This window comes from Chenopodium quinoa, unplaced genomic scaffold (assembly GCF_001683475.1).
Source record: "Chenopodium quinoa cultivar QQ74 unplaced genomic scaffold, ASM168347v1, whole genome shotgun sequence".
In the NCBI taxonomy this organism is placed as follows: domain Eukaryota; kingdom Viridiplantae; phylum Streptophyta; class Magnoliopsida; order Caryophyllales; family Amaranthaceae; genus Chenopodium; species Chenopodium quinoa.
The window spans coordinates 3,873,033-3,885,808 of NW_018742798.1; positions in this window are offsets into that span (position 1 = coordinate 3,873,033).

Sequence of the window (12,776 nt, forward strand, 5' to 3'; positions counted from 1 at the left end):
AGCGCACTTTAGGGCGCGCTTTAGAGCATATTTTAGGATGATTTTGGATGTATTTGGGGCCGTTTTGGCCGATTATTACCTTGTTATGCTTACGTCCCCCATATTACGTGCTTCACGGGTTTTCGGTTTGTTTTTGATGTGTTTTCAGGTAATATCAACCGAGTTTAATCGGATCCCGAGCCCTTGATGCGTAACCGAGCTAGCCTTGACCGAAGTTCGAGGAGTTAAGGAAGTTCAAGTGTCGTGCATTGATTACATAGCACAGGCAGCACGGCCGTGTTACCATAGGCACACCCGTGCTGGCCTATAAGCAAGCAACCCCAGGCAAGGCAGCACGGCCGTGCAAGCCAATAGCACGGCCGTGTCAGTCTCCACGCACCCGCACGGTCGTGCAAGCCATTAGCACGGCCGTGCCAGATGTTGCCCGTGCCCGTGTCAGCTTCAGTATGAGCCCCGTGCTAGAGAATATTCAGCACGGCCGTGTCATTTTTAGCACGGCCGTGCCATATATAGCACGGCCGTGCCAAATTGAAGAAGAAATTCGGTTTACCTACTGACAAGCTAGCACAGCCGTGCCAAATACAGCACGGCCGTGCTGATCCAGGGTTGACTGCGCGCTTGACTTCTCCGAATTAGAAGACGTATATAAGGCCCGACTTTAAGAGGATTGCAAAGACAGTTTTAGAGATAGTTTTTGAGAGCCTTTGTAGAGAGTTATTGGAGAACGTTCTTAGTATTAGAGATTCATTAGTTTTCTTAGAGATTATTCTAGCGATTTTAGTTTTCTTGGATTGATTTGAAGCAAGATTTGTGAAGATTCTTTGTATTATTCATTGACGACGGATATCAAAGTTCTGAACTTTTCCATTGATTCGCATCAATACAATTGGTATTATTCATTCTTGTTTATTAATCAAGCTTTATTATTCCTTAATCAGAATTCATGTTTATATCTATTATGCTTTTGGAATTCATTATTGCTTTGATTATGAATATGTTTGAGTAGTCTCCTAGCTAGGGTTTTGGGATGAAACCCGGCCTAGGTAACCTATGTAATTGAGGATTGATTTTGATAAACGGATTGTGATTAAATTGATTATATGCGATTGCATGTTAATTCATTATAATAGGAGTAGCTAACCTAGAATCTTGAATTTGATTGCATGATATCCTTGATTTGAACAAGAGATTGTGAATTGAGTATTTCATTGTTGAATGTGGTTTGATTATGTATCGAGTAATGTTAAGTGCATGAGAAATCCAAGCTTAATATTGCCCGTTGTCTTCCTACCTCATGATATTGATCACACATATAGTCTTTGCATATCCCGTTTGTCTCTGTGATTCCTTGTTGCGTAGTTACCAATGGTTTGGTGAATTCCCGTCTTCCCTAGTGTCTTAGTTTATCTGGTTTATCCCATCTTATTAGTAGTATTTTAGAACACCATTTTCCATTGATTTCGAACTAGCTTAGGTTTAAGATTGATTTGCAATTACTCTCGTTCCTCGTGGACCGAACCTTTATTTGCCATTGTACTTGGTTATAGGGTGTTCGTATAAGTATTGTTTGATTGAGAGTTAGATTGTAGCGACCGATTTAACCCTCGTCAACTCCTAACTGGGAAGGCCCTTACTAAATCTATGAGGAAGATAGGGTTGGCACCTACCGCCTGGAAACCCCAGACAGCAGATGCCTTCCGAGAACTTGGAATGTAGATAACTTAAAAAATTACTACTTCTAAGGTTTATAAATTTTTGTAAACAATAAGTCTATCAATGAAAAGTTTTTTTTTGTTTCAATTACATTATTTTTTGTCTTTATGCCGTCTGGGAAAATGCACAGACGGACTTTTAATGATTAATTTGAAAAGTTGAGTTTGAAACTTGACATCATAACAAACTAAGCACAAAAAGGCTTAGTGGCAACGCAACCGGTCTTGACCGAGAAAAGAGGAGAATGATCGGATGGTTGTTTATTTTACAAAATTGTCTGTTCCAATATGGAGAATGGCGTCCGGCGACACTCCTCCGGGTGCAATCGTCGCAGAGAGCAGCCTATCTTTTTTCTCTACATTCCTATGCAGACGACAAAGATTAACGGCCAAATTTGTCAAATCATAGCCGTCTAACCAAACAATCTAAAGAACGATCAAGTTCTCAAAACACTGGATTTCCTAGAACATCAGCTGGTGACAATGGAGTTCTTAGGCTTTTCATTCTAAAACTGCACACTCTCCCATTGGGGCAAAAAGATTTGTGTAATGGCTATACAACCTGTAAAGGATAGCTCCTGCTGAACTATCGCCCAGCTCCTCGGGGTGTGCACTCATTACCGAGAGACCAACTGTGAAGGGGTCACCAGCCCGAAGGAGTTAGCTCGCAGAGCTGACCATGCTGAACTCTCCACAAAGGAGATCGTACACCTATAAATAGAGGGCAAAGTACAGCGGAAAAAAGGTTAGGAACACAAGTTATTACACTTTCTACATTTCTCTAAGTACAATTTCTCTCTCTAAACACTCTCTAATTTAAGCATCAAAAGGGGGTTCCTCGAGCCACCCCCGAGGGCAGTTTACGTGTGTTGTCGTGTGTAGGTTATCAACGGGACCCAGCTTACCCAGCAGAACCCTTAGATCCACACCTGGAACACAATCGTCTGGAAAAAGACATGATGCCAATGGCTGGATGGTTTTATATTTTAATAAATTCGCCTGCTCCAATGTGAAATATGGTGTCCCGCGACACCCCTCTGGGAGAAATCGTCGCTGAAAGCATTCTATCATTTGCTTTAGGTAAGCCTACAGGCGGAGAAAATTGAGCGTTCTAATTGGTTAACTCATAGCCGCCTGACTAGAATAATCTAAGGGACAACAAAGCACGTGAGATACCAGATGTCCTCGTATACCCTACCAGCTATCAACCAGAGTTCTTACTTAGATTATTTATTCCAAAATTACACAGGTACCCCTAAAGGGATTAATAGAATTTGTTTCAATGGCCGGTTATGCACTTAGTTTGGGGCAATCACCATTGTGGTTGATTGGCCTAAAAACATCCCATACTTCTCAAAGTATCAAATGTTTTCAAGCAATCAATCAATTTGAAATGAAACCAACCACACAGCCGTCCAGGGGCAAGAGCATTCGGATTACAATCCGCTGCATGCATTTCATAAGTTAGGAAAAATATCAAAAATATGAAGACTTTAAGTATATACCCAAAATTCAATTCAAAAATTAAAATTCAAACACAAATGCAAATATGTGCAAAAGCCGACTAAGTCGGAATACTTCATAAATAATTGGCACAAAGGCCGAATAATATTGTTAACCGGATATACATCCGGTGAATAAAGAAATTGTTAAGCCAACTCCGTAGTTAGTAAAGATACGACATACTCGGCCTACAACCCAGAAAAATAAAGTAAATGGCATACTGCCGCAGAAGTTGAAATGGCTGACTCAAGGTTGTGGGGGTAGCTGTTGCTCCGGCTGGTCCTGACCAGCAGGGAGAGCAGCTAATTAATCTTCAGTCAACTGAGGCTGGCTGTCTTTGTTTTCTTGGCCCTCCGCCGGCTCCTTCTCATCATCTGAGACTTCATATCCCAGCTCTGCAGCCCAGTCTTAGTAGCGAGGCGGAGCTGCCTCTCCCAGAACTTGAGCATCATACAGCGTAGTGGTGTAATCATACCTAAGCTTGTAGACTTCAAAGTCTATGTCTTGATAGAGGATCCCCTAGGCTATCTTCAGGCGGGCCGCATTGTCCCGCTCATTATCCTCCACCAGCTGGCTTTGCTCCTTGGCAATCTCATCCCGCTGCTGGTTCCTCAGGTTGACCAGATCCACCCTCAACCGCGCAACGTCCTCCCAGAGCTTTGTGTTCTCCTTATCAGCGTCCTCCAATGCCTTTAGATCAGATTGAGCATTCTTCATTTTTAGCTCAAGGTGATTGGCCCAGTTGTTGGCAGCATCATTAGTAGCCGTCAGATTCCGGATCAGCTCCTCCTGTTTCAACTCTACTCCTTTAATCTTTAATTCAGACATATAATTAGCATATTCACAGAGTTGAGGTTTTGAGTGGCCCTCCGTTTGGCGTCATTAACCTCTTCTAGTTTCCACCTGAAGGGGCCCCAGAGCCCATCCACTCTCAGCATAACCTAGAAAAGGACAGCCGAAATATGAAATACTTAATAAAAGCAGAAGAAAAAACATCAGTGGTGTGTTAAGTTCAATTTACCTCCGGTCAAAATCCACTATCTGCAGATCAGGTACGGAGTTCTTCTCAGATCGGGTGAGGGTCCTCACCATCTGTTTTGCAAATCCAGGATGATCCGGCTCGTTGGATGTAAGATTTGCACCATAAGAAGTACTTGGTGATAGGGATGCAGCGTAGTTGCATTCATTCGTTGCCGGCTGCTGACTGAACCACCCGAAGGGTCGACCTTAGTCTTGACTCGCATAAAGTCAAGTGGCTAAGGAAGTTCAATCCTATTCTTACCTTCGGTTTGAGGATAGGGTTTTGAGGCATCTTCCTCCCTAGTCGTTGCCGCACAGGCTGCAACATTTGGTGGCTGGCCACCCTTCGATGCTGTAGAGGCATCCGGCACTTTCTTCCCCAAACACTCTCAGCGCTTTCATGACAGAGGGGGACTTGCCGCCGGTTGTAGGACGATCCGGATTGCCGGTGGAAGTTGACTGGGAAGGATTCTTCTTCGCGGCTTTTGCAGCCGGAGTTTTATACAGCTCATCTCCCGGTCTTTTAATATGTTTGGAGATGGAGCAAAGAATGCTTTTGCTGATGCCCTACAAAGGAAAAATCAAAAAGTTACTAGTTAGAAAAAACTGTTAGAAGAGATTGAAAGAAAATAAAACAGGTCAGGCGACCATACCCCGCCTTTCTTAGTCTCTTTGGCCTCAACGGCTGCTCTTTTGGCAAGCACACTCTCCTTGTGCAGCAGATTTGGCCGGGATTTTCTCTGGGTCCACCATTCTTAAGGCGTCGGCTACCAAGGGCAAACGGGAAGTTAGTCAAAACAATAAAAAGTTGAAGTATAAAAACAAAGACAACAAAATTTCCGAATGCAAAGTTGATCTACCTTGGAAAACATGGTGTTTAACAGCAAGCGGAAAAGAATCTTTCATCCTTAAAAATGTTCGGATGGGGGATCCAGTTCTTTGGCACAACAATTTGAGTCCCATCCCCCAAGGGCTCAGTTGTGGTTTCGAAAAAACCCGGGTCCATTATTTGCTCCCGGGCTCTTGAAGAGAGTGTAGGAAGAGCACATTTTCTGCCCAGGAGAGTCGGTTCTTTGTTATACAGGCGCAGTGTCCAGTTGTGTTTCAGTGTGGGGGAGGATATCAACTAAAACTTCTCCTTCCACCCAGACCAATTGGACACCTTGTCCAAAGTCATTTGGTATTGGGGCAAGGTGGTGAGAGTATACCAAGCCCCATGACCGCTTGGGGCCTTGCTCAGATAATGCATATGAGCGAAGGCAGAAAAGCTGGGGTCTTTATTCTGGAGCTCGCAGGCGGCAATATAACTCAATATATTCACCCACGACTTTGGAGTGAGGTGCCAGACGCCCAGATCGTACCCCTTGAGGATTTTCCTTTTTCCATTATGGAGGGGGAACTAGAGGCCGACTTCTATTACTGCCTCGTAGAAAACAAATTAGTTGTCTGCATTTTCAATTATATCCTCCTAGGCCATGATAGCATCCCCCAGGTAGAACAATAATATCCCACCCCTTTCCAAAGGGGTGTTTTTCCTTGAAGGCCTTGAAGCCGCTCTTCAACAAGGCTATATCACCCGGAAGCATCCTTTTCTTCTTCGGTCAGGGTTAGCAGAGGTCTTAGCCGGCTGCTGGTAGTCAGCAGCGAAATTGTCTTGATCGAACCCAGATGCTTCGGCCCCCGATCTTTCGGTGACATTGTTGCCGCCTGCCTCCTCCCCTGATCCATGAGAGGAGGCGCCCTCTTCACCGCCTACCTCCCTCATGCTTGAACTATCTGAGGATGAGGGAGCCTCATCATCGGAACCACTCCTCTCCTCTAATTCCTCTTGTTCCCCATCCAAAACAACCTCATCCGCGGGCACTTCCCTAGCACGCCGGCTTCTTGCCTTAATAGCCCTTTGTTTAAATCTAGCCATTCTGTCCTGCATAGACACAGAGATGGAGGAATTCAGGGATGAGCACAGCAGTTCCGACAGTCCATCCCCTTTTCTAGATTCCACCGTACCGGGAGACCGTCTAAATGTCCTAGGCAGTGACGACTGTGTGAATTGGGAGTTCATTTTTATTTTAAAGACTATGTATACAGACTAAACAAGAATGTATACAAATGAAAAAGAAGAAAAAGTTGAAGGAGGGTATAAGCGATTACCTTACTTTGATTCTGAATTTTCTAAAAACTGCTATAGACGGGTGACCGGGTGTTTTCAAAGTATGCACACGAAAATCTTGAAAATCTGACGCAGACAGAATTAGAGTATCTCACTCTAAGAATCTCTCTATCTCTCTCTAGCAAGTCAAAATAATGAAAATAGTGAGAGAAAGGAGGGGGGTAAACCCCTATTTATAGAGGGGTTAAACGGGAGCATCACCGTCATACCCCAGATTTACTAGCCGTTTTCCCTGTTCATCTCTCACAGGTGGACACGTGTCACAGGCGTCACGTGGTCTGCCACGTGACCCCTGTGAGGGGCAAATGTTTAGGTTAAAATACCCTAGACATGTGGACCAATGAGAGAGGGCCACGTGTCAAGCCTAGGCTGGTCCAAGTGGACCAATAGCATCTAACACGTGTCACCTTCAGATACCTCCTGAAATTGCGGCCTTCAAGGGCCCAATTTCCAAGAGCACAGTAAAACGGCACAGCCCACCAAATCTAGGTCAAATAACCTAGATAGGGGCACACCTTCCAATGACCCTATAAATAGGGAGATATTCCCCAAATTGTGGGACACATTCAATCATTTATTACACTTACTTTCTCTCTCATCAGAGAAAACCTGATCTCGGAATTCGAGAAGATCCCATTTAATTTTTCCGTCCATTTATCTCTTTCCAAGTTACTAACTTGACCGTTGAAGGCGGGGCTCCAACAACCGGAGTCTTGATCGCGGATAAGAGTAGGTCGTTGGGACTACTAACCCTAACCAAATTAATCATTTATTATACCTAAACCTACACTAAACTAGTTAGTGGCAAGTAAAGGGTCGAACCCAAAAGGAGTAAGTGTATTAATTTGTGCCAACTAGACTACTAGGGAAAGTCGTGAGATAGAGAGAGGTTAAACTAAACACTACTAAGAGCAATTAACTAAAACTAGGGAAAGTGGAATCCAATCACATCAATGTATTAAACAACATCATATAAATAGATGAAAATGACCTCGATTGGGAACATCAACACATTTAACTCACTCTGGCACAATTAAGCATGTTAATTATCCTACTAAACTAATTCACTCTCGTGCAACTAGCCTAGCAAAGGTATGGAAGAATTTAGGGCTCTCAACCAACTCACTCTCGCACAATTGATTGAAAGCACAATTTAGAGCATAGAATCGATTAGCTAGAAAGATTCTAATCCATAAAAGCATCACCCATACACAATAATCAAGAAACAATTTCATACTAATCACAATCAACCATAAAATTCATTAATATAACCTTCATCCAATTCCCTAGAATGAGACCTAAGCTAACATAATGAAGAAAGACATGGAAAACAAGATAAATTAGAATAAAAACAAGATTAAACAAATAAACTAATTAATCTACTCAAATCAACAAACAAAAAAAGCAAAAACTAAGGATTAAGTAAAGAAATAAAGATGAGAGAAAGTTAGAAAATGCTCATTGAATAGATGAGAAGAAGTTCCACAAAGTTGCTTCTTCAACCTCTCAAAAACTCCATGGAAATCCAAGCTTTCTCTCTCTACAACTACTCCTAAAACTAGAGAGAGAAATCCTAATCTAACCCTAAGAGAGAGAAAATATAGGCTAAACTAATCTAATCTATCTAAAATAAAAATGTTGTTTGAAAGTTATGAGAAAATAACCCCAAAGGGGTATTTATAATGCAAGCTAAGAAAATAAAATAAAAGAAAATAAAATAGAAATTAAACTAATTAAAATAAATAAAACTAACAAAATTAAAAAAAAATAAAAAGAAAAGAAAACCAAAAATCCCCAATTCCCCCTTAAACCCACGAATCCATCAGACCCCAAATCCCATTCTCTTCGTGGCTTCTCTGAACTTTCATCACCATCACGCATCATCTAGCATCACCAAATTCTAGGCCTTTGGATTAATTGAAGGAATCGTGGCCGTCCAATTTTCATAAAAATCACGTGAAAAGCTCGTGATTGACCCACAATTGCGCGCCCGCACAGAAGTCGCGCACAGGTCGCGCAAACTTACTGCCTCAACTCTGATTTTGGAATCCAATTTGTGGGCTTTTTGACAGGGCTGCGCAGCCGCAAAGTGGCTGCTCAATGATTTTGGGTGTTGGGTGAATTGCGGCTGCAATTGTTGTTGTTGTTTTGGTGGCTGACGGTGGTCTTAATTGGTGGCTGACGGAGGTAGATTGGAGGTGAGTTCGGGTGGTTGTTGATGGTGGTTTGTTGCTGTGAGTTGAGGGGTTTAATTGGTGAGTGGTTTGGTGGTGATTTGGGTGGTTGTTGTTGTTGCGTGAAGTGAGGGAGCAGGGGAATCGGTTGTTGCGGTGGTTTTGGTGTTGGTTGATACGGGTTTTGGTAGACGGTGGTTCAGGGGGTGTGAAATGGTGGTTAATTGGTTGTGGTGGGAGCGATGGTTGGGAATTAGTTGTTGATTTGGTGTTTCAAGGTGCGTGAGGTTGCAAATGGTGGTTAAGTGAGGGTGGCGGCAGATGTTGCGTGGCTGGGCAGTGCTACTGTAGGAGGATGGTGGTTTGCGTGGTGGTGGTTGGAGGTGTGGGAATACGTGAGGAAGCTGGGAGCAAGGGAAGTGAGGTGAAGAGTGTGTGGTGTAGGTTTAGGTGATGGTGGTGTGTATGATAAGCTGGCAGCAGTAGGTTGGTTAGGGGCAGCAACTTGTGAATGATGTTTGGCTTGAATTCGAGACTCCATTTATGACTCAAAACTTGAGACACGTATATTGAACCTGAAACCTTGGACCTCCGAGCACAATCCTACACAAACCAAGAAAACCGAGAGAAATAGGGACAAAAACTAAAATAAAAGAAAAGAAAATAAAACAAGATAAATAAAGTAAAATAAAATGCTAAAACTAAAGAAATAATAAAATAAAATAAAACAAACTAGAAACTAAAAGAAAATAAATAAAATGAGAGAAGCGGGAAATTATTAACTTAAACTACAAAAATAAACTAAAAACTAATAAAAATGCAAAAAATACTCAAAATAGAGAACGAATAAGGAAAATAAGAAAATAAGCGAAATAAAGTATAAAACTTGGGAAAAAGAATAGAAATTAAACCGGAAAATAAGCATAAAAATACCCTAAAAGTGACATAAAAGTCACTTTTCAAGTCTCCGTTGTTTTTGCAGGTGCAGCTCGAGTCGGACCAGTCTTTGTGACGTAACTCTCCCGAGGGACAAAAACACCCAAAACAATCTTACTCCATGGTAGTCCAATAATATCCTTGTCGTAGAATCTTTTGGACTAACATTTTAGCGTTCATATGCGTTCCACATATTCCGGCATGAAGATTTTCCATGGTTCTGCGCGCTTCTTTCTTAGCTATGTATAAGATATTTCTTCCTTGAGCGGTCCTTTTGTAGAGTTTCCTCTAAGGAGAACATACTATGAGGTCAGGAGCCTCAAAGCACGGCGTGCCCTTTTATCAGTGTTAAGAGGGTATTCTTCCTTTGTCACATGGTTAATGATGTTTGTATACCACGGTTCTTCATCTTCTGCTTGTGATTCTTGTTCATCATCAAATTCATGAACATAAGCCAACTCATATCTTGTTTCTATGGTCAATGGAATTCTAATTGTGTCTCTTGGAATTCGCACCATTGATGCCAACTTAGCTAGTGCGTCGGCAAACTAATTCTCCTCTCTAGTCAAATATGTGTATTCCAATTCATTTAGTTTCTCCGTGAGGGTTTCCAGATGAGCTTGATACGTAGCGAGACTTTCACTTCTCACTTTCTATCTCTTGGAGATCTTGTTGATGATTAGTGACGAATCGCCATAGATTTTGAGATTCTTAATTCCTAGGGCCACATCTATTTCTAATCCTAGGATGCATGCTTCATATTCTGTAGCATTATTAGTGACATTAAAGTCGAGCTTCGTGGATATTGGGATGTGTTCTTCATTAGGCGATACGAGCAAGACTCCTACACCACAAATTTTTTGGTTCAAAGCTCCATCGAAATATAGCGTCCAGCTATCATCCTCGGTCATTAGTAGATCCTTATTAGGGAAATCATAATCTTCTTCTTCTTTCTCAACTTCTTCCAGTGGAAAATCTACTAAGAAGTCAAAAATTGCAGAACCTTTGATGGCCTTTTGTGGTACGAATTTCATGTCAAACTAAACAAGGTTGACTATCCATCTTGATTATCTGCCATTGGGTGTTGCCTTTTCGAACAGGTACTTGAGAGGATCCATATTTGACATAACATGAACTGTATTCCTGAGCATGTAATGTCTTAATATTTGTGTGGCCCACACGACTACAAGACACAACTTTTCAAGTGGTATTTACCTAGTCTCATAACCTTGAAGCTTCTTACTCAAATAATAGATTGCAATTTCTTTGTTTTCGATCTCTTGTGCTAGAATTGCTCCCATCGTTTCTCTTGTGACCGTAAGGTAGAGTCAAAGAGGAAAGTCAAGTATTGTTAGTGCCAGCACATGTGGGTTTGTCAGGTATTCTTTGATCATGTCGAAATCTGTTTGGCAGTCGTCATCCTATGTAACTGGAACGTTCTTCTTTAGCTTCTTGAATATATGTTCACATATCGCACTAAGTTTGGATATGAACCTACTTATATATTGCAACCTTCCAATAAAATCCCGAATCTCCTTCTCAGTCTTGGGTGGTGGCATGGCCATGATTTCCTTGACTTTGTAGGATATATTTCAATCCCTCGGGAAATGATCATAAAGCCAAGTAGTTTACCAGATGTAACTCCAAATGCACACTTTGCTGGATTCAACCTCATGTTGTATTTGCAGAGTCATTCAAAGAACTTACGGAGTGCAATGATGTGGTCTGGCCGATCTTTGATTTGACAATAATATCAACAACATAGACCTCTACTTATTTATGCATCATATCATGTAACAATGTTGTGGCTGCTCTTTGGTAGGTGGCTGACAGGCTAAAGTCGTATCACCTAATCAAAAGTAATTCCTAAAACCACTAACTAAAATAGATAGGGAAGTAGGGTCGAACCCACAGGGAAAAAATGTTCTTTTATTCCTAATAAATTATTATAGTCTAAATTATCAAGAAACAAGGAAGAATTGTGAGAATTATACTACGATAATAATTAAATTAAGGGAATAAGCAATTATAAAAAGATCTAGGGTCATAGATTCACCAAAAATTAATACTCTGGGATAAAACATAAAAAATCATTTATCAATGCATAAATTAACCAGATTATAAAGGGCTTTCGCTACGTATTATAATCACAGTATTTATCTACCGGTATTAAATCGCATCTGTCGAATCTTGACTTAACCATTTATAAATTAACCTGCCTATTGAAACTAAGCCTAAACATCGATTCTCATCTCTCGAATCTCGAATCAGTATTGCATAAATCATACAATTAAACCAGCGCTAATCTAATTGTATAGCATTATCACAATCAATAGGAAATTAACCTAAAACATTAACAATCAACAATATAAATTATCCCTTCATATTAATCATGGATCCCCAAGAACCCTAGCATTAAACTACTCGTGCATAATTAAATCTAAACTAAACAAAGCGATTAAACAAAGCATAATAAAAACAAGATAATAAATTTAGTATTAAAACTAAAATAACAAAATTGAACTAAAACAAGACCGTAACTTTTGAAGTAAAACCAGGGCTCTCCTCATCCGCCACCAAGACAGGTGTTCGTGGGCTCAACTTTTGAAGTTAGGGAGTCTTCTTCGGCAAGGGGTGGGTGGTTACAAGCTGGTGGGCCTAGTACCATTTTTCACACACTGGGTATTTCGAACTGGGCTCCTTCCCGTTCTGTGTTCGAAGGAAGCCGAGATCGGAGTGGTGACTCTCCCACAAATTTCACCACTCCTACTGACATTTTCAGCCCGACGCCACTGCCACCACTGCGAACAGGGGAGGAAAACCTCACTAATGAGGAGTATGCTCAGATTATGGAGGCTAGTACAATACTAACTCTTGGAATTCGAGGAGCAAGGCAAGCAGAAATTCGTGTAATTCACGAAACAGTTAAGGCAAATTCGTCTCCATTCTTACGGCTTACTCGAGCAGATTTAGGGGGATTACCAAATCAGCCCTTGACAGAAATTGATCCACCAAATTCTCCGGTATCGGTTTCGCACTTTAGTTCGTTTAATTTCACTTACTTGTTTAATTATGAAGATAGTGCTAACACCAAAAAGAGGATAAGGGAAGCAATTGGTCACTACCCTCACTCTTGTGACGGTGATTCGATCCGGTTTAGTGAGTCGGATTATGAATGGGTTGAGCGGAAAAGGCTCAAAAGACTGCACCGTTGGTCAGAAAAAGGGGGATTTGCTATTTGGCTAGAGGATGAGAATGGGG